The 20,319-nt window shown below is 45.8% G+C and overlaps 1 pseudogene; it reads right to left on the bottom strand.

Annotated features, from left to right (window-relative positions):
- The window catches only part of LOC148521164 (E3 ubiquitin-protein ligase DTX3L-like), a 36,128-nt pseudogene extending 16,307 nt beyond the window's left edge, over positions 1-19,821 (bottom strand).
- Between the last annotated feature and the right edge of the window lie 498 nt (positions 19,822-20,319).

The raw sequence follows: 20,319 nt of genomic DNA on the forward strand, positions 1-20,319 counted from the left end.
TCAGATTCACCATAGAAACGTGCACCAGCCCCGAGCTATGTGCAGGATCTCCGTCAGACTCACCATAGAAAAGTGCACCAGCCCCAAGCTATGTGCAGGATCTCCGTCAGACTCACCATAGAAATGTGCACCAGCCCCGAGCTATGTGCAGGATCTCTGTCAGATTCACCATAGAAACGTGCACCAACCCCGAGCTATGTGCAGGATCTCCGTCAGACTCACCATAGAAATGTGCACCAGCCCCGAGCTATGTGCAGGAACTCCATCAGACTCACCATAGAAACGTGCACCAGCCCCGAGCTATGTGCAGGATCTCCATCAGACTCACCATAGAAACGTACACCAGCCCCGAGCTATGTGCAGGATCTCCGTCAGACTCACCATAGAAATGTGCACCAGCCCTGAGCTATGTGCAGGATCTCCATCAGACTCACCATAGAAACGTGCACCAGCCCCAAGCTATGTGCAGGATCTCCATCAGACTCACCATAGAAACGTGCACCAGCCCCGAGCTGTGTGCAGGATCTCCATCAGACTCACCATAGAAATGTGCACCAGCCCCGAGCTATGTGCAGGATCTCCATCAGACTCACCATAGAAACGTGCACCAGCCCCGAGCTATGTGCAGGATCTCAATCAGACTCACCATAGAAACGTGCACCAGCCCCGAGCTATGTGCAGGATCTCCGTCAGACTCACCATAGAAACGTGCACCAGCCCCGAGCTATGTGCAGGATCTCCGTCAGAGCACGTCCTCCAATTCGAGCAATTAAGCGCCTGTGCTCGCTAGTTATACGAAGTGCCCCCGACACTTCCATAACATGCCCATAAGACGGTGCTTCTCTGTGCATCCACTTAGCCCCCTCCACTCACCGTCCCGTACATTTCTGAGACGATGGGCCGGATTCTGTGCTGATGTTTATGTAGTTTATCGATCATTTGCAACTGCGCATGCGCATACATTTCTACGGTACATGCATTACACAGAGCGTACGCACTAAGCTGCTGCTGCGATAGACGATATCAGAAAGGTTATGGGAGTGTCACTGCTAGCTGATGCATTCTCAGATGCACAGACGCAGGCACAGGAGGCCGTGGTCAGATGGAGAATCCTGCCAGTGGGCTGGTCAGAGTTTTGATGGTGCGACAGATGGTGGCTTATAAGGTCGCACCAATCAGTATTACGAGTGTACGGGCGCTTAAAGTGGGCATTTCAGTCTCTCATTAGTGTAATGGAACATTATTGCCGTCACTCTCATAAGAATTAATGGGGAAAGCGCCGATTGGCTGAGAACTGCGTTCCCATGCTTTCAGCCAATCAGCGCTTACCCATTCATTATTATGAGTGACGACAATAACCCATCATTATGCGCTAGTGCTGAGTGTACAGTAATGTCCATATGGGCTCGGGATTTTTGGCCATCGCACATGTGGTCAGCAGACCATGCATGTACAGTAGCGCTGCGCGGGTCCCGAGAGAGGAGGGAAGTGACAGCTGATGCAATCACTTCACTCATATTACACATACGGGTAAATGTTAAGTTCTTACTGCCACAAATAGCGGCTATAAGAAATTACAATTATCCGGTCTAAACCCCGATGATTTATAAATATGCCCCTATATCACTGCTTAGTACATCTGAGTACAAGTGGCCTTTGCACTCACCTTCTGAATCCTGCTCTCCTGAATTTCTATAGTTCCACATCCTGGCAGAGCTTCTCTGGATGCTCTGTCTGTCATTGTTCCTTCAGGCTGGTTTCCGGTAACGGTCCCATACGAGAAACCACATATTGGGCAGACTGGCTTATGGGCCATGGTTCTCTGGAGACAATTAGGGCAAAATACATGCTTACATTTAGGCAGAGCTTTTTTCTCCTTCATCTCATCCAGGCAAATAGGACATTTATTGTCCTGATTATCTGCACTCTTACCCTTCAACGTCTGAGTGCCTGCAGAGGCTGCGACTGCCTGGTGAGTGCCACCTCCAGAAGGTGCGGCTGCCTGGTGAGTGCCACCTCCAGAAGGTGTGGCTGCCTGGTGAGTGCCACCTCCAGAGGCTGAGGCTGCCTGGGCTCCCTGCAGTTTAATGAACTCAACAACCTTCACATTGTATTTTTGCTCAATGTCTTTCATTTCCCTGTGCTTTAGTCTATGTAGGATATCCATGTGTTTCACTTCTTTTTTTTTTTTTTTTTTTGTAAACTCTTTTTATTGAGCAAATCACAAAAAAAACAGTACATTCCAATATTCAAAAATAAGGATTAACACATAACATACTTTTATAATGGGAACTGTACCATTTCAGAATAATAATATGATATAGTAGAAAATTTTCTCATTATAAAAAAGAGAAGGAATACAGAAGCAAGAGAAAAATCTTGCAGCAACGGTGTGGCAATCCGTTTAAGAAATAGAGAGAAAAAAAAATAAATAAAGAGGAAAAAGGAAAAGAAAGACTTTAGGAAAGACAAAGGAGAATAACAGGAGAAGAGGGTGGGCGGACTCCATATAGGATCACTTTCTTTCAGATTAAACATGTTAGAGAAAATATATAAAAGGAAAAAATTAATTGTTAAATGGAGAGGAAACATTTTGGTATGTCAGCCAAGGAGACCATATTTTATCAAAGGTTTTGGATGTATTACTTAATAAAGCTGTCATATATTCCATCTTGTATATATACCAGATGCGTGATAATATTGCCTGCATCGGAGAGGGATGAGGGTTTTTCCAATCCGCTGCAATTTGGCAGGTCATAGCAGACACTATATGTCGGAATAACCTATTCTGACACCGGGACAGAGAAGGCAGACCCAAGGGAAGTAGAAAATGCCGAGGATCAGAGGGAATCGTAATATCAAAGAGGTGCGAGAGGAGAGCAAGAACCTCCTGCCATATTCTAGATAGTTTGGGACAAGTCCACCAGATATGCAAAAAACTGCCCTCTCCACCGCAACCCCTCCAACATCTATCCGAAGCATCGGGAAACATTGCTTGCAGCCGCGATGGTACATAATACCATCGGTAAAGCAATTTATAAACATTTTCTTTAATTTTGACGCAAATAGAGCTGGTGGCAGCATTGTCCCATATCTCCGTCCAATCCTCAGCATCTATAGGGTGTCCCAAATCTCGTTCCCACGCTAACTCATGAGGGTCTCGATTAGAGCTTACTTCTTCCCCTAGTAAGGAATAAATAGTAGAAATAAGACCCCTAGTGGAGGGTCTTCTCCAACATAAGGACTCAAAAGAAGTCAAAGGTCTGCTAATCAGAATCGAGCTAATTTTGGAGTGGAAATGTCTAATTTGTAGGAACCGAAAAAAATCTTTGGATGGAACCGCTGCTCTATCCCGGAAGTCAGAAAATTGTGGGAAATTAGTATCTATAGTAATATCATTTACATAATAGATATTGCTCGATGACCAGGCAGTAAAAGATGACTTACTTAAACCAGGAGGAAAAGATGGATTATGAAGTAGAGGTATCAAAGGGGACGGGGCCGGAGCTAACTTAAAACATCTATTGGTTAAATCCCAAATTGCTAAAGAACGGGAAATTACAGGATGAGAAGAAACTGTCCGGGGACGATGAATCTTAGGGATCCACAAGAGGGGGGATACAGTAGCCAGTCCCAGCTCCTCGGCCTCGATAGCAACCCAGACCCTCCCCGCACCGAAGTTACACCACTGAGCACAATGAGAGAGCTGCGCAGCATAATAATATTTTTTAAAATCAGGAATTCCCAAACCCCCACCCCTGGAAGGCCGCTGAAGCAACTTTAGTCTGATCCGCGGGCGTTCCCTGTTCCATATGAAATATGAGGTTTGGTACTGAAGGAATTTGAACACGTATGGAGGGATGTAGATCGGAAGGGTCTGAAATAGATACAAGAGCCTAGGGAGAACGCTCATCTTAACTGAATGTATTCTACCTATCCAAGAAATAAAATAATTGGACCAGTCACACAAATCAGACTTAATACAATCTAGAAGGCGGGGAAAGTTAGCCTGAAACAGCTGATGAAGATGATGAGTTAGGAAAACACCAAGATATTTAATCTTTTTTTTATGCCAGGTACAAGGGAGCATGGCCTCCAGTGTTTGCTTTAGTGTAGCAGGGATATAGAAATCAAGAACTTCAGTCTTGGTGACATTAATTTTATAACCCGAGTGTTGGGAATATGAATTTATTTCCTCTAGAAGTGAATTTAGGGATCGAGCTGGGTCAGTGAGAGAGACTAAAATATCGCCGGCATATAATGCGATTTTATATTGTGAAGGGCCAGTGGATACTCCCGAGATAGCTCTATTACAATGGATCTTTGCCGCTAGGGGTTCCATAATAAGAGCAAATATTAAGGGAGAGAGGGGACAACCCTGCCGAGTACCGTTAGTTATTCCAAAACTAGAGGAATAGACACCATTAACCGAAACTCGTGCTGAGGGGGAACGGTAAAGTGCTGCAACGCCATCTAAAAATTTGCCTGAAAATCCCATTTTATCTAAGACAGCGAATATGAAGGGCCAGGAGATGCGATCGAAGGCCTTCTCCGCATCAAGAGCTAAAATCAGAGAAGGAAGTTTCCTTTTATGAATAGAATGTATCAGATCAATGGCCCGTCTGGTGTTGTCCGATGCCTGACGTCCAGGTATAAACCCGACCTGATCCGGATGTATCAAATAAGAAAGCAAAGGAGCTAACCGAGTCGCTAGGATTTTAGCATAAATTTTCAGGTCGACGTTTAATAATGAAATCGGTCTATAGTTAATACAATGAGTAGGATCACGATCAGGTTTAGGGATCACTACAATGTCGGCCCGAGTTGTATCAGGAGCAAAAGAAGCACCCTCCAAAATATCGTTAAATAGAGATGTAAGATGTGGGGCAAGTTCCTTTGCAAACAGTTTATAATATTGGGCTGTAAATCCATCAGGGCCTGGGGCGGCAGAGGAACGCATTGATCTAATAGCAGCTATTGTCTCTTCATCTGAAATACGGTCATTGAGAGTAGATAATTGGGATTCTGAGAGCCTCGGAAGGAAAGTAGAGGACAAATATGAGTGCACCCCCTCGGCTCCAGCAGAAGTGGGATAAGAAGAATCTGATAAGTTATAAAGGGAACTATAAAGGTTCGAAACTCCTCAGCCATAACCTCAGGATCATAAGTTAGAGAACCAGAAGACGGAGAGTGTAGTTTGTCTATCGCACCTAATGCTTGTCTGCGACACAGTTTATTGGCTAACAAAGAATCAATTTTGTCAGATTTATCATAAAAGCGTTGACGAAGTTTTTGCAAGATAAGCGCAGCGCGACGAGACAGAAGGGCATTAAGCTGACCTCGTAGTTTCTCAATCTGGGTTAGCACGGAGGCGCTAGGGGATGTTTTATGCTGAATCAATAGTACTGAAATTTGTGACTCAAGGGAAGTAATTTCTTGTGCAGCCGCTTTCCTAACCGCTGAGGTTTTAGAAATAAGAAAACCCCATATAGTATCCTTATGGGCTTCCCAGAGGATACTAGAGGAAATATCAGGGGAGGTATTCTCCTCAAAATAGCGGGTCATCGCCAATTTTATTTGTAGCAGAGCGGGGGGATGTTGTAAAAGGGAGTCATCAAGACGCCAGTTACGCTTCCTACGAGGAGAGCGATGTACATCTAAAAGAATATAGACACCTGTATGGTCTGTCCATGTAAAGGGGGAAATACCGGCTTCCGTAACCAGAGAGGTAATAGTGGAGGAAATGTGGATCATATCTATCCTGGAATAATGTTGGTGTGGGGCTGAAAAATGAGTATAGTCTTTGCTGTGAGGATGTTTAAGACGCCAGGTATCACTAAGGCCATAATGTTTAAGGGAGGCCAGGAGAGTACGAGAAGCTCTAGGAAGAGACATCCCCGAGGAGTTTGAAGGCGGGTTCGATCTGTCTAACAGGGGGTCAATAATGGTATTAAAATCCCCACATAAAATAATATGGCCCTGCGCAACTCTGCTAATACGCCTGAACAAAGAATCAAAGAATTGGGGCTGGTCTTGATTAGGAGCGTACACTGACACCAGAGTGAAAATCTCAGTACGGAGAGTACCTATCACTATAAGAAATCGACCCCCTGGGTCTGTCACAGTTTTAATGTGGACAAAAGGGATATTACGCCTAATTAAAATGGCTACCCCATGTTTTTTACAATTCGCTGAAGCAAAAAAGTCTGGGCAAACCACCTACCTCGGAGCTGAGAATGCGGGCCCATAAGATGCGTCTCTTGTAGAAATGCAACATCGGCTTTCTCCCTCCTACAAGCCCCCAAGAGAACAGTACGTTTCTTAGGAGAATTAAGACCGTTTACATTAACTGATAGCAATTTAAGAGACATGGAAAAATATATAAAGAGGTGCTACTGACATAACACACAGATATAATAAGTCAAAAATTTGGCCCAAGTAGAGCCACCCTTAGGGACAGAAAGAAAAAAAAAAAAAAAAAAAGTGGAAAAAGAAACAGAAGAGAGCCACAGAGAAAGAAAGGCACACAAAAAAAAGGAAAGAAACAGAGAACCCATTCGGGTAACAACCCTGGTAAATTGGGTCCCAATCAAGGACCGCAATAATATCAATCAACATAACATTAATCAAAAATATCAAAGGGAGCATGGGGGGTAGTGAAAGGACCGTCCAATAGAATCAGGACTGCCTGGACCCTTAAATATAAGATCGGCTAAAACCAAATCAAACAAAAATCCCTGTAAAACAGGGATCATAAACCTGTGTCAGTATATAGAAACAAAACAAAAAAAAAAAAAGAGGGAGGGAGAAGGAAAATGGGAAAGACAAGGGGAAAAGAGAAAAATTATCTAAACATCGGGATATTCATACAAATAATAACTATTTATGTCGCAGAGAACCACGAGGGGAGGACTGTTCCTCCTAGCAAAATTCAAAAAGAACATTGTAGGGAGCTTAAATCCTAATATAAAGAGAGTATACACCAGGGAGTGACCGAACAGTTCAAGTGGGGTAACAGTCCTTAGCATGGTGACGGGAAACCCTGGTCCAGTCCGGTGAAGGAGGATGGGAGCGTTGAGGTTTGGGAGTGGCTGCATCAGTCACCGGATCAGAAGTCGGTGTCGGAAGAAGATTAAGCTTGGCTAATAAATTTTGACCTTGAGTGAGAGTCTTGACACTATGTACAGTGTTGTTTGCTGAAACCTGAAGCATAAAGGGGAATCCCCAGCGATATCGGATTTGATGCTGCCGTAGAATCTTAGTGACTGGCTGAAGATCCCGCCGTTTCTGAATAGTAGAGGGAGCCAGGTCCTGGAAGATTTGTAACTGCATATCTTGGAAAGGAATCACTGGAGAGTCTCGAGTAGCTAACAAGATCCGTTCCTTTGTACGAAAATAGTGCAGGCGAACTATGACGTCTCTAGGAGGTTGAGTAGGAGAGGGCTTCGATCGGAGTGCTCTATGGGCTCTATCACATAAACAATCTTCATTTGGAAGGGCTGGAACTAAGTGTTGAAAAAAGTCTTTTAGAAATGACGGTAAGGAGGGACCAAGGATTGATTCTGCTATATTACGGATACGTAAGTTGTTGCGACGGGAACGATTCTCTTGGTCCTCTTGTCTTTCTTTGAGTGTCTCCACCTCATCATGAAGTCTAGAGAGTTCTTTATCAAGACGATTTTGGGAGCGGCATAAGTCGTCCGATTTAGATTCCAGCGCGTCCGTTCTGTTGCCAAGAGATGTCAATTCTGATTTAAATTCTGTTATAGCCTTTGACAGTTCTTGCTTGAATGCGGATTGAACTCCCTCCAACAAACCAGTCATAACCGCTTGAATTTGAGGATCAATACCAGCTTCGGATGAGCAAGGGGAGGAGGGGGATTCTGGGGGTAATGACGAACTCTGTGAACCCTTGGATTTAGATCCGAAGAAATTTGCAGAGGATGGTGGAGGTTTCTTACCTCTCTGCGACATAGTGAAATAATACAAAAAAAACAAAAACTACGGTATAAAAGGTGAGACACAGGGCTCTACAATAATAGTCCAGGCAAGTTTGGTGATAATATTAAGCGAACATCTTTAACTCCAGAGAGGCACCATCCAGGAGAACTTCAGCCTCAGAAAGAAGAGTGTGAAAGGCTGGCAGAAAATATAATAGCACATGGAGGTTCGCTAATTGTGGCTGCAAATAGTACTTGAGGTAATTATCACAGAAGACCACAAGAGGGAGCCAGCGTAGAGTAAATGGCAAATATCCACCAGCACAAAAATAAAAAATGTCAGGGAAAGAGCAAGCTAAGTAGCTGATATGGCTTGAACCTGTTAGGCTAGTGAAAAATAAACTGGATATGTATAGGTGGTCATATAGGAGCTCCAGACATAGAGAGAAGGGCCAACAGGTCACGTGACAATGGAGCAGGTGGAGTAGTGGGATATAGAAATACAATATAATATAATCTCCCCTCAGGGACTCACCACCCTCCCCTTACTCCAGGGAGTCACAGGCAGCAGATAATCCTGTCAGCAAGAGGGGTTGCACTGCCAGTATCCCGGCAGCAATAACCAGCAGCAGCATCAGCGTGGGAGAGAATCAAAGATGGCCGCCGCCGCCGGAAGTCCACAGCCGCCAGTCCGCGCGCTCCAGTCCCCAGCTCAAAGGGCAGCAGGCCAGCTGCAACCCGTGGAAGCGCCTATTGCGCCTCCCGATTCCGCAGCTGCAACCCGCTGGGCCAGCGACAAACCAGGGGAAGGCAAGCAAGGGTCTGGAGGTGTCCGCTGACCGGGATGGGGCCACAGAGGCTAGACTTCCTCTGCACTGGCCCGGATCTCCAACAAGATGCGGCCTCCTCCATTAACGGTCAGGCCACGCCCCCCCATGTGTTTCACTTCTACTAAGACCTCAGTCTCGTCTCTGGATGAGATGGTCACAGGCCTGCGAGGCTCGCCCTTTCCTAACAACTCTACAGCCTTGGACACTTCAGATTCAGGTCCACGGAGAATTATTTTCTCTCTCTCCACTATCAGTAAAGTTTTTGTGCAATGCCCTTTGATATGCAGTTTCATGTCTTGTGGCAAAACCTTAACGCCAGATAAAGGCCACTTCTTTCTGCGCCCAGTCGTTGGTAATTGTTTGGATCTTATTGGTAAACATTTGCTTGGCTTGGTCAACAGAGGACTCCGATCCCAGCGCACTGAATCTTATATATGCGCTTCCCTCTGATGTGTCTGTATTGGTGATGTACACTTTACATTGAGTCTCTATGTTTTTCATTTCCTCTGGGTAGATCTCCAGAAAATACTGATATAAAGCTACCGGAACACACAAACAGTCCCCCCGTCCCTCCGGGGGGTTCTCCGCTCTCCTGGTTTCTGATGATTTTGTTATCCTGTCTCCTAATTGCTTCTGGAGACTGTTGTTCAGTTTATTTAAGAAACTAATGGTTCCTCTCACCTCAGTGCCGTCATCAGTCTCCTTCATTCTCAGGTGAGCGAACTTGTGTTGTATTTCCTGTCTGCTCACCTTGCCGATCAAATCATTATTTAACTTTGCTGAGGCTACCGAAACGATCTAGAAAAAGAACCAAAGTGAGATGAAGATTATCATATTATTGACATTACTGGGGTTTTATAAACTGGAGAAGGCCAGACATAAACATTGCCAATGTACAGATAACTAGAGGATAGGTCCAGCCCTCACCCCTGTACCTTATGCCCACTGTCAACTAGTGTTCAATCAGTAACATGCAGGGACACCAAAGGGGGGAGGGCAGGTACTAATTACCCAGGCACGGGCTTGTTGTAGGGTCCTACTCAGCTGCTGAGAATGTCCCCCTTTGCAGGGTAAAGCACCTCAGTACCCGGGCCCTGTAGCTGTCTCAGCGGACCTGCTAGTGTGCACTGCTATACCCGATCAGAGTGTGGGGACCAGGAGCATGCGGTGGGCTACATATTCCTGTAGGGGAGATACACTCTGCTTGCAAATCTAACCAACCATGACAGATAGGACAGGGATTATAGTTACACACAAGATGTTTTTTCCCCAACAAATCTCCTTTTAGGAAATATAATCTGAGAATATTGCTTAGAATTGGTTGTGCTGCACATTAAACCTGGTGACATCTCTGGCAATCAATAGTAACTTTATGAGGGACAGAACAGTGATTGTTCCATCGTTGTTAACTTGTTCAAGTTTGGACAGGCAATCCTTGTTCAAGGGCATTCATTCTGATATCGTAACTAATGCCCATCGCTCCAGTGTGTACCATACTTGCTGACAATCATCACCAGCCTTCCGGGAGGGAGCTGATTGTCGGCTAACAGCGGGGAGCGGAGCATTTTGTACCTGATGGAACGGGTCATGTTGGAGGGTCTGATAATCTCAGGTGCTGTGTCAGGTGATGAAATTGCTGGTGTCAGAGCCTTCAAATGCTCCCCGGTCACAAGCTGCAATTTCTATGCTCACAGGCAGGATCAGCGCACTGTGCGGCCCGGCAGAGTTGGTAGGGCCTGCTCCAGGGTTCTGAGCACCCTGTGCCGGCTCTTGAGAGAGCGCCTTAACCTCGTGCGGCCAAATTTGGGGGCGTGGCCTAATTACCATAGGCCATGCCCCCTGTGTGACGTTATTTGGAGGCGTGCCCGCACGGCACGCCTCCAAATAACGTCAGGCTGGGGGTAAAGCCCAGCACTCCGTCACTGAATGGTTGCCGTGCACATGTGCGCGGCATCCATTCACTCTCCGGGGGTCCAGCACAGCCGCACAACTGTGGCGGTGGGGGTCCCCAGCCTCCCGATTTGACTACCCGCGGGCCACTTCGCCCCGCGAGTGGAACAGTGGGACAGTACTGTCCCGCTGAAATCGGGATGCTGGGGAGGGGTGCTGCCCTCTACGGGTGGCGCCCCTGTGCGACCGCACTGGTCGAACACCCCTAGATCCGGGCCTGAGAGCTGGGACCAGGAGGGTTTCAGCTATTCTAACTGCAAATTTCAAGCACTGACCAAAAATATGTATTAAAGCTGTATTTATAGTTATTACAAATTTACCCCTGGGGGAAGCTGAGGTGAACGTTCCCCGGCTCCGCTAGTGCTGGCTGGAGAATGGGTTTTGGGCTCTGCCATGCCTGAGCGGGAACATTTATTGTGTTCTGCAAATTGGGATTTATGAGTTCTGCCATATTCTTCCTCCCCTCCTCTGCCAACATTCATCGCGGTTGGCTTATTAGCTCTTCCTTTCCCGTTACTGGTAGTCTCGAGTCCTCGGTTTTGCTCCGTTATCGGAAAATGTGCTGTTAAGTTGGCGTTTGCACCTTAGTACAGTCTCTTCATCTGCAATCATCATCATCACTTCAGCGCGAAGAGACTCAATGACGTGATCTTTCCTATCCAGCACTCTCTGCCGCGCTGTAGGTACAACAGAAAGACGAGCATTAGAGACGGCTCATACAATCATATGGGAGAGAAACTTTATGAAAACATATGCACAGGATTCTACCCAACATTATAAGCCGCGTACACACTAGGCGATATTTATGAACTATATGGACGATAACAAGATAGTTCAATGATATATCATCCAGTGTGTATGCAGTGAACGATCAACGATGTACGCTCCCGCGGGTCGTTAACGATATCCCCAGTCAGCTGAACATGCCGCTCAATCTGGGGATATCGTTTACGATGCCAGGCTGCCAAATGCAGCATGGCCCTGCTCCCACCTCCCGACGTCGATCGGCATGGCCGAAGCCGGCAATTGTATATACACTTACCGATGTCGGCACCACTGCCGAGCCCATCACCACCGATATCGGCTCATACACACATCGTCTAGTGCAGTGGTTCTCAAACTCGTTCCTCAGGACCCCACACAGTTCACTTTTTCCAGGTCACCCAGCAGGTGCACAGGTGTATTTGTTACTCACTGACACGTTTTAAAAGATCAACAGGTGCAGCTAACTATTTCACTAGTAATTATGGCCCTGATTCAGAGCCGCTCGCTCTGACTAGAGCGCTCGCTCTGAATCAGGGCCCTCCATTAAAATGGAGCGTCCTCCTGGACGCTCGTATAGCTGTGGGTCACCACCCACAGCATATACGAGCGTCTAAAAAGATGGTCGCGATGGTCTTGACCATCGCGACCATCGGACTTTCCCAGCCACAAGCCCGGGAGTGATTTTGGCTCTATCAGAGCCAAAATCACTCCCACTGACATCACTAGTGATGTCAGTGGGGCCGGCTTCAGACGGTAGGCGTTCCCATGGGAACACCTCCGTCTGGCCGCCACGCCCCCGGCACACACCCACCAAAGGGGGCGTGCTGTCAGTCACCATCGACAGCACGCCCCCTTTGGTGCGAGACCCGGAGCGACAGCTTGGCTGTCGCAGTCCGGGTCTCGCGCTTGCGCACGACGGAGCTCCCTCCGTCGTGCGCATGCGCAGTGGGGACCATCGACCTACTTGCGAGCGTACTGCCGCTTGCGAGTGGCTCTGAATGACCCCCTATGTGAGGAGACCTGCAAAACATGCACTGTTTGGGGTCCTGAGGACCGAGTTTGAGAACCTGTGGTCTAGTGTGTATGAGCCTTAATGTTTAATTTGTGTTGAATGTTTCTCACTTATGGATCTATTTAAAAAGATATTTTCTGTTGGCAGTGAAACATTACAAATCACATTGCGTAGTGTTGATGGTAATTGTAAGATTTGTAAGAATTGTAAATGGTAAGATTTGTGTACAATCAGATGAGTCGTTGAATAGAGATCTTTGCAAACCGATATTTCAATCCTGAAAGCAAACGACACTTTCTCATGTTTGTATGCCTGTGTTCCAATCCACTGTACATGTGCAGTATTTTAATAGGTATGCGTAATAGGAATGGGGAATCGACAGGTCGGGAGAAGGAGGAGATGGGGAAGCAACAGTTTCGGTCAATTAGCTGTAATGTGTGTGACCACACACACACACACATACATACCAGAACACACACATACCAGAACACACACATACAGTACCAGAACACACACATACCAGAACACTCACATACCAGAACACACACATACCAGAACACACATATACCATAGCACACACATACAGTACCAGAACACACACATACAGTACCAGAACACACACATACCAGAACACTCACATACTAGAACACACACACACATACAGTACCAGAACACTCACATACCAGAACACACACATACCAGAACACACACATACAGTACCAGAACACACACATACCAGAACACTCACATACTAGAACACACACATACCAGAACACACACACACATACCAGAACACACACATACTAGAACACACACACACATACCAGAACACACACATACAGTACCAGAACACATACAGTACCAGAACACACACATACCAGATCATAGGAAGATACAGAGAAAGTAGGAGTCAATTCAACTTCTTTGATTTTCTCCCCCAACAAGGCTGATTTCAGCTGCATATGTTGGAATGGCGCAAGAATTTTGCTATAAACTACGGTAAGCTGTGTTTACTGATACATATTGAGTAGTGGGAGACGACAGAAGAAATCTTGGTAAACCGCTATTTGAATGAGAAAATAATGGCCCCCATTCAGAGGCGCTCTCAAAATGCGAGCGGTCGCTCTGAATGAGGGCGGCCGCTTGGTTTTTGAAGTGCGGCCTCCTGGTCACTAGCTAAGCTGTGGGTTACCACCCACAGCTTTAGTGACCTACCAGGTTGCTGGTCGTGATGGTCAAGACCACCGTGACCATCGGGGCTTGCGACGAGCCCCTAAGGTTGGGTCTCGGCAACCGCAAGCCCCAGGGAGCTTCCTGCTCTTATCGAGCAGGAAGCTCCCCACTGACATTACTGCTGATGTCAGTGCGGCATCCTACAAAACGGCAGGGGTTCCTTAAGGAACGCCTCCGTTTGTGAAAGCACCTCCCCGCCACGCCTACAAAAACGGGTCGAGCTGTCGATGGTGATCCCTTTTGTAGTGAGCTCCGGAGCGAGAGATTTTCTCTCTCGCTCTGGGGCTTGCACACGCGCAGTGCGGCCGCTGCGAGTGCGCAGGGCTAACCATTGACCCGGTTGTGAGCGCTCAGCGCTTGCGAGCGGGTCTGAATGAGGTCCAATATGTGAAAAAGACTTTTAACACTGATAAATTTCTTTTCACAGCTTTTTAAATAGACCTCTTAGAAAATTATTTGCAAGACATTTTTGATACAGTAATTGATGCGACAAGTTGCCTAACACAAAATAAATGGATTTGCGCTACAGTATGTGATTCCAAGTTTAGGTATAGCTATACACTATATTCTCCCCTGGCCTCTCCCCCTCTCCCCTCACTCATATCTCCAGCTGCCTCTCTGCTATCTCTTCCTGGATGTCCCAGGACTTTCTTATACTTAACATGTCTAAGACTGAGCTGATCGTCTTCCCACCCTCCCACATAACCTCACTTCCCGCAATTTCATTATCTATTAATGGCACAACTATCTCCTCTAGCCCCAAAGTCCTCTGTCTTTCAGTAATCCTGGACTCCTCCCTCCCTTTAAACCACACATTCAGCACCTCTCACAGTCCTGCCGTTTCCATTTCAAAAATATTTCCAGAATCAGACCCTCTCCACTGGATGCTACTACCCTCATACACTCACTGGTGATCTCCAGATTGGACCACTGTAACCTCATAACTGGCCTCCTTGACTCCCTCCACTCCACTCTGTCCTCAATGCTGCTGCCCAGCTCATCTTCCTCTCCAAATGTTCTACATCAGTCTCCCCTCTCCTAAAAGCTTCTCACACTCACATACAAAGCCCTCACCCATTCCTCTCCCAGTTACATCTCTGATCTATCTCCATTCACAATCCCGCCCGCCTACTGCACGTCTCAAACAAATGCTGCCTCTGCTGCCAACTGATTACTTCCTCCCACTCCCGTCTCCAAGATTTTGCCCGTGCTGCTCCCTACCTCTGGAACTCTCTCCCTATCAGACTCTCCATCCACAGGCATGAGCACAGAGGGTACCTTGTATTCACACACTCGCCCTAGTGTCAGGCACCACCCACACACCAGGCTGCCTATCTATGAACAGCGGCACAGCTGTGAGTTGCGAGCAGGTCCGCACCCTGGCACTCTGCTCGGCAGGTAGCATAGACTGTTACAATCTGGAACCCCAAGCGTAGGGTTTATACTCACAGCTGTGCTGCTGATTCATCATCATAGTCCTGCCAGCTGCAGAGCAGGTCCATCCCTCGGGGGGCAGTATAAGCAGCAACCTGATGTCATGACATTATGTCAGAGCCAGGCAGCATAGAGAGCGGAGCAGCAACACAGCACCGCCGTCCAGAACGCCACTGCCACGAGGACGCTGACTTGGGAGGTACATGGTGACAAAGCAGTGGTAAGACTTTTGATTAAAAAGGTTATTGTTATTCTTTACAGTTTAAAACAGCAAACTATGTCATAGGGCCACCAAGAATCATCACCCCAACTTTTCTATACTATATATTGGAGGAACCTTAAAGGACTATTGCACTATCCTAATCATTTGGAGCCTTAAAGGACCAGCACACTGGGAGTAAGCCTACATACTACAATTTGGGACATCACCACATATGAACACCGTATCTTTTGAGGACCCAGAATATTACCGGATGATCAACATCTAAAAGGGTGATTATTACCATCTATATACAGTGGACTGTCCTATGCTGTTTATTTTGGCCTCCTAAGTGTTTTTCCTTCAGGAGCTGTGCATACTCAAGCATAGTATGGACTAAAAGTTGTGGGTGAGATCAGTGTCCTTTCTACTGAACAGAAATTAATTTTCTGTATCTTTAATTCTTCGGCACAATCATTTATGTATATGAATAAATTGTATATTTTTGATATCTAGACGATTGCTATACTGTACCTTGTTTTCATAATTTTTATGTTCCAACATTTTGAGCGCTACTTTTTGTTTATTGAATATGTATCGGTAGGGAGTGACTATACCACTTTTAGTAGCTACTTGGACAACATACTCATATCAGCGCCTGTGTAGCATCAGTTGGTGCTTTTTTCTGTTTTGCTATATCATAGACATCACTATTATAAACACTGACTATTAATAAGCTCCCAATATAATTATATAAATGAGAATATTAAAGTGTTTATTTTTTTATAGAACCGTATCTATAGCATCTCTCTCACTCTCTCTATGTATGGCACCAGCATCCCGACAGCTGACATCCCAATGGTAAGTATTGGGGTTAGGGGGAGGGTTAGGCTGTAGGGGGGGAGGGTTAGGTTTAGGGTGTGAGGGGAGGGTTAGGTTTAGGCTGCGGTGTCGGCATTGTAACCCACTTGGGATGCCGGCGTCTGGATTCTGAGGAGCACAAGTATCCCGTACCCAACCCTAAGTTCTGTTTTCTTGTTTTGCTCATTTGTTTATGTACTTTGTTTGACATTGTGGCCAGATTTAGTTTTGGCAGATTGAGGCTCCTGCCTTCTCCATCACATTATCCTCAACACCTGTATGCCTCTCCTCCAGCTCCCTATCCCCTCTTACCCTACTCCTGGCAGCCTCCATAACAAATAGAAAAATAAATACCCAAAACTTCACTTAAAAACTAACACAAAACTTAAGCCATACTTACCTACTCTCCCAGAAGTTGCGGGACGCTCCCGAAGAGGCAGTAACCATCGTGCAGAAGGAAAGGTTTTTAAGGATACATCGCTGAATAAATAACAATTGGACCGTGAACAGCTAGAAATGTTTATACAATTTATTATACAAGATCATGTACTGTATATAGACATGAAAAATAATATCAATAAAATAAAATAAAAATAACAATAATAAATGTAAAGGTGCGTACGCAGTACACGATATCTTTAACGATTTGGGTGATTCTGACACATCGGAACTACAAATCGTTCAAAAATGTGTAGTGTGTATGCAGTACATCGCGTAGTGCGCGCTCCCGTGGGGGCGTCGGCCTCATCACCTGATCGTATGTGCAGCATGTAAGATCAGGCGATGCAGCTGACGATCCCATGCAGCGCTATGCGGGGGGTGCGGCATATCGGGCGGTCAGGCACCGGATCGTCCAGTGTGTACAGACCGCCCGATATGTCGGCCCGTCGGGTCATGTTTTGCATCGCTGAGTACACACATCGTTTATACCTCTTTTCCACCAAAAACCCAGGTCCGACCTGGGTTTTTGGACATGGTTCCCACCCTGGTCAGACCCAGGTCAGACCCATTTACACTGCACCTTTGATCTGGGTTACTCCCAGCTCAGCCCTGTTCACACTGAACTCAGGTCTGCCCTGCTAAACCTGTGAGGTCATAAAAAGTGGGAGGTGAATGCTCCACAACCACCAATCCGCTCATTTTAGGCATGATCCAGGTCAGATAACCCGGGTTGCACCGTTTACACTGCACCATTACCTGGGTCCATCCTGTGTCCAACCCTGGTAGCTACCTGGGTTGGATTGCAGGGTCACTTGACCCAGGTTATTTTTCAGGGACCCTTTTACACTGAGCTGCGACCCGGGTAGACCCAGCAAAAACCCAGATTTTTGCTCTGGTGTAAAAGGGGTATTAGTGTGTACCCAGCTTTACAGTTTAAATATATCCGTATACATGATTTACAGCCACACTGATATGCAGGTGAAAGGCGTCCTTTTCTAGATGCCATCAAAATAACTACGTTGTAGCACTTGATGGTAAATAAAGTATCCACGTGCTAATTTAAACATACAGTGTCCCAATTGAAACAACGTGTCCATATACTGTATTTCCAAACTTGAAGAAACAGACACTGAAATGGGCAATAAATGTACACTGACAGTCCAAAGCAAGGGGCCAATCCAATTTACTGCGAGTTGCTATATATCTTTGAATTCGCATAGCTAATTAATTTTGCAATCCAATTAGCAACTCGCACTGAACCAGTCAGAGTGAATTCGCACTTTTCCATTCGCACTTCCCTGAGGGTGAGAGATGGAAAGGAAAATCTTTATTTTAAGGCTAAAATGTCGGGACACTGTGCTGAACCCCTTGGACACCCCCCCTAATGACTAATTAGGCAATTGTAAGTTTCCAATTAGCCTACTTAGTCCAATAATTACATGTCATTTTTGGGGTTATTTTTCTGTTATAGTTTAGGCACCCCAAATTTAATTACAGTATTTTTTTAATTGAAAAATATATATATTTTTGTACTATTTTTCAGTGACCTCAAAGTACCCCCAAATCACCTTTTTTCCTACTTTTATTTAGCATTTTCATTTAATTCATTTGCTTTATATATATATATATATATATATATATACACAGTATATATATATATATATATATATATATATATTTAAAAGCTCAAATGAGCCATTTGACACCATTAAAAAACCTTCAATACTTTCCTATTGCCCACAAACAGCCTTCTATACGTCCTGCTAACGAAATTATAAATTTTTTTTTTTGGGGGGGGGGGGGGGTCCAGGAGGGTGCAGAGCTGCTTGGACCTTCAGCACCACCTCTAGTGTGGGCATAACTCCTGGGTGGCATTGGTGCAGGTGCTGCCACCAGTACAGTATGTGGCTCTGGTAACCAATTAACTATTTCTCTGCCTAATGGGGTAATATTAAAATTCATATCCGTGATTGCATTTGTTTGATTTTGGTACATTTTTAAAAAGCTCTCTTGAAATATAATCTTTACATTGGTTTATGCCTCATGCAGACGGTAGTTGGATTCCATTATTCTGACAACATTTTCAAGATTAGCATTAATATTAGAATTAATGTTTCCAACAGTGTCCGTTAGCTGCATTATGCTGGCATTCATGGCTGTGAGGCTGCTTTTATGTTTATGCAAATGGTTATTAGTAGCAATTGTCTCATTTGCGTGTCCATTAATACTACATGACGGCCATTTAAAGCAGCCATGGAGGTGAGGAAGTCAGAGGCAGCTTCAGCATTTGGATTACTAGGCGGCTTTTATAAGTAAGGCCTTGGGGGGGGGGGTCATGGTGTTTCTGGTATTACTGGTGTTACTGGAAAGAAACATAATCTAAGGTGAAGTCTTCTTGTATTTCCACAGGTTGAACAAGTGGTTTTAATGTTGACAAATGTGGCTCGTCATGATTCTAAAGGGGCTTATCCATTAGACGACTTTTTGAACGATTTGACGATTGGTCGGAACATTCAGAAAGTCGTCTAATGGATAGCCGGCAAGGACCAGCGTTGCAGTCCTCGACTATCTGCGGAACATGCTCGTCAACCTGATGACGATCGTCTGGTTCCCCATGTTCAGCAATAGGAGGTCGGTTTCCTGCACTGAATGACTTTCAGTGAATGCCGCTTAGTGCGGGCACCTCACCCGGTGACCTGAAGGACTGAACGCTAGACGTTCACTTTTTCAGGTCGCCTAATGGATAGGCCCCTTAACGTTTATTGTTTTCTATTAGGAGGCTGTGTGGAATTATCTACAATAGTAATAAACAAACCGCCAGAGGAAAGATTACTACTGTACGCCACTATCTATCTAAATAACTACACCTACAATGCGGCACTCACCATCTTTATCCTGAAAGACCACGCAATACGTCTCCTGGTCCAGGGCAATCACCTGGCACTCTCCTCCTCCTGATTCTGCTTGGGATCCAAAATATTTTTCAACCTTTAGTTTGAAATTTTTCGGGGGGGCTGGGATCTTCATCAGGATGCGGAACAATGTGAGGACCCGATCATCTATTTCCTCCAAATTTGTGTTTCCTAGCTGTGTGTCTGTCTGTCCCCCCGTATTCTGTGCATTTTTCTGTGTTATGTGCTGTGGCGCTATCCTCATGTATGTCTGTCCCCAAATATACTGGGGTGCTCTCCCCATGTATGTCTGTCCCCAAATATACTGTGGCGCTCTCCTCATGTATGTCTGTCCCCAAATATACTGTGGCGCTCTCCCCATGTCTGTTTGTCCCCGAATATACTGTGCGTTTCGCTGTGTCATAAACTGTGGTACCCTCCCCATGTCATTCTGTCTCCCCATATTCTGTGCATCTATAGGTGTCATATGCTGTGGGGATCCCCCCATGTCTACCTTTCTCCCCTTATACTGTGTCATGATCTGTGGGGATCCCCCATGCCGGTTTGTCCTCCTATATACTGTGGGTCTGTCTGTGTCATATGACGTGCAGTTCCCCTCATGATTATCTGTCCGTCTGCTCCCCTCTCACCCATTTGGTCGGTGTGTCTCTTGCTCAGTCCCTTGCCCCTGTCAGGATGTCTGTCTCTGCTATCAGGCTGTATCTCTGTCACTCTCTGCTGTCTGTCTCTTTGGGGTTTTTTT

The sequence above is a fragment of the Taudactylus pleione genome, unplaced genomic scaffold (assembly GCF_031769625.1).
Source record: "Taudactylus pleione unplaced genomic scaffold, aTauple2 ptg000173l, whole genome shotgun sequence".
Classification (NCBI taxonomy): domain Eukaryota; kingdom Metazoa; phylum Chordata; class Amphibia; order Anura; family Myobatrachidae; genus Taudactylus; species Taudactylus pleione.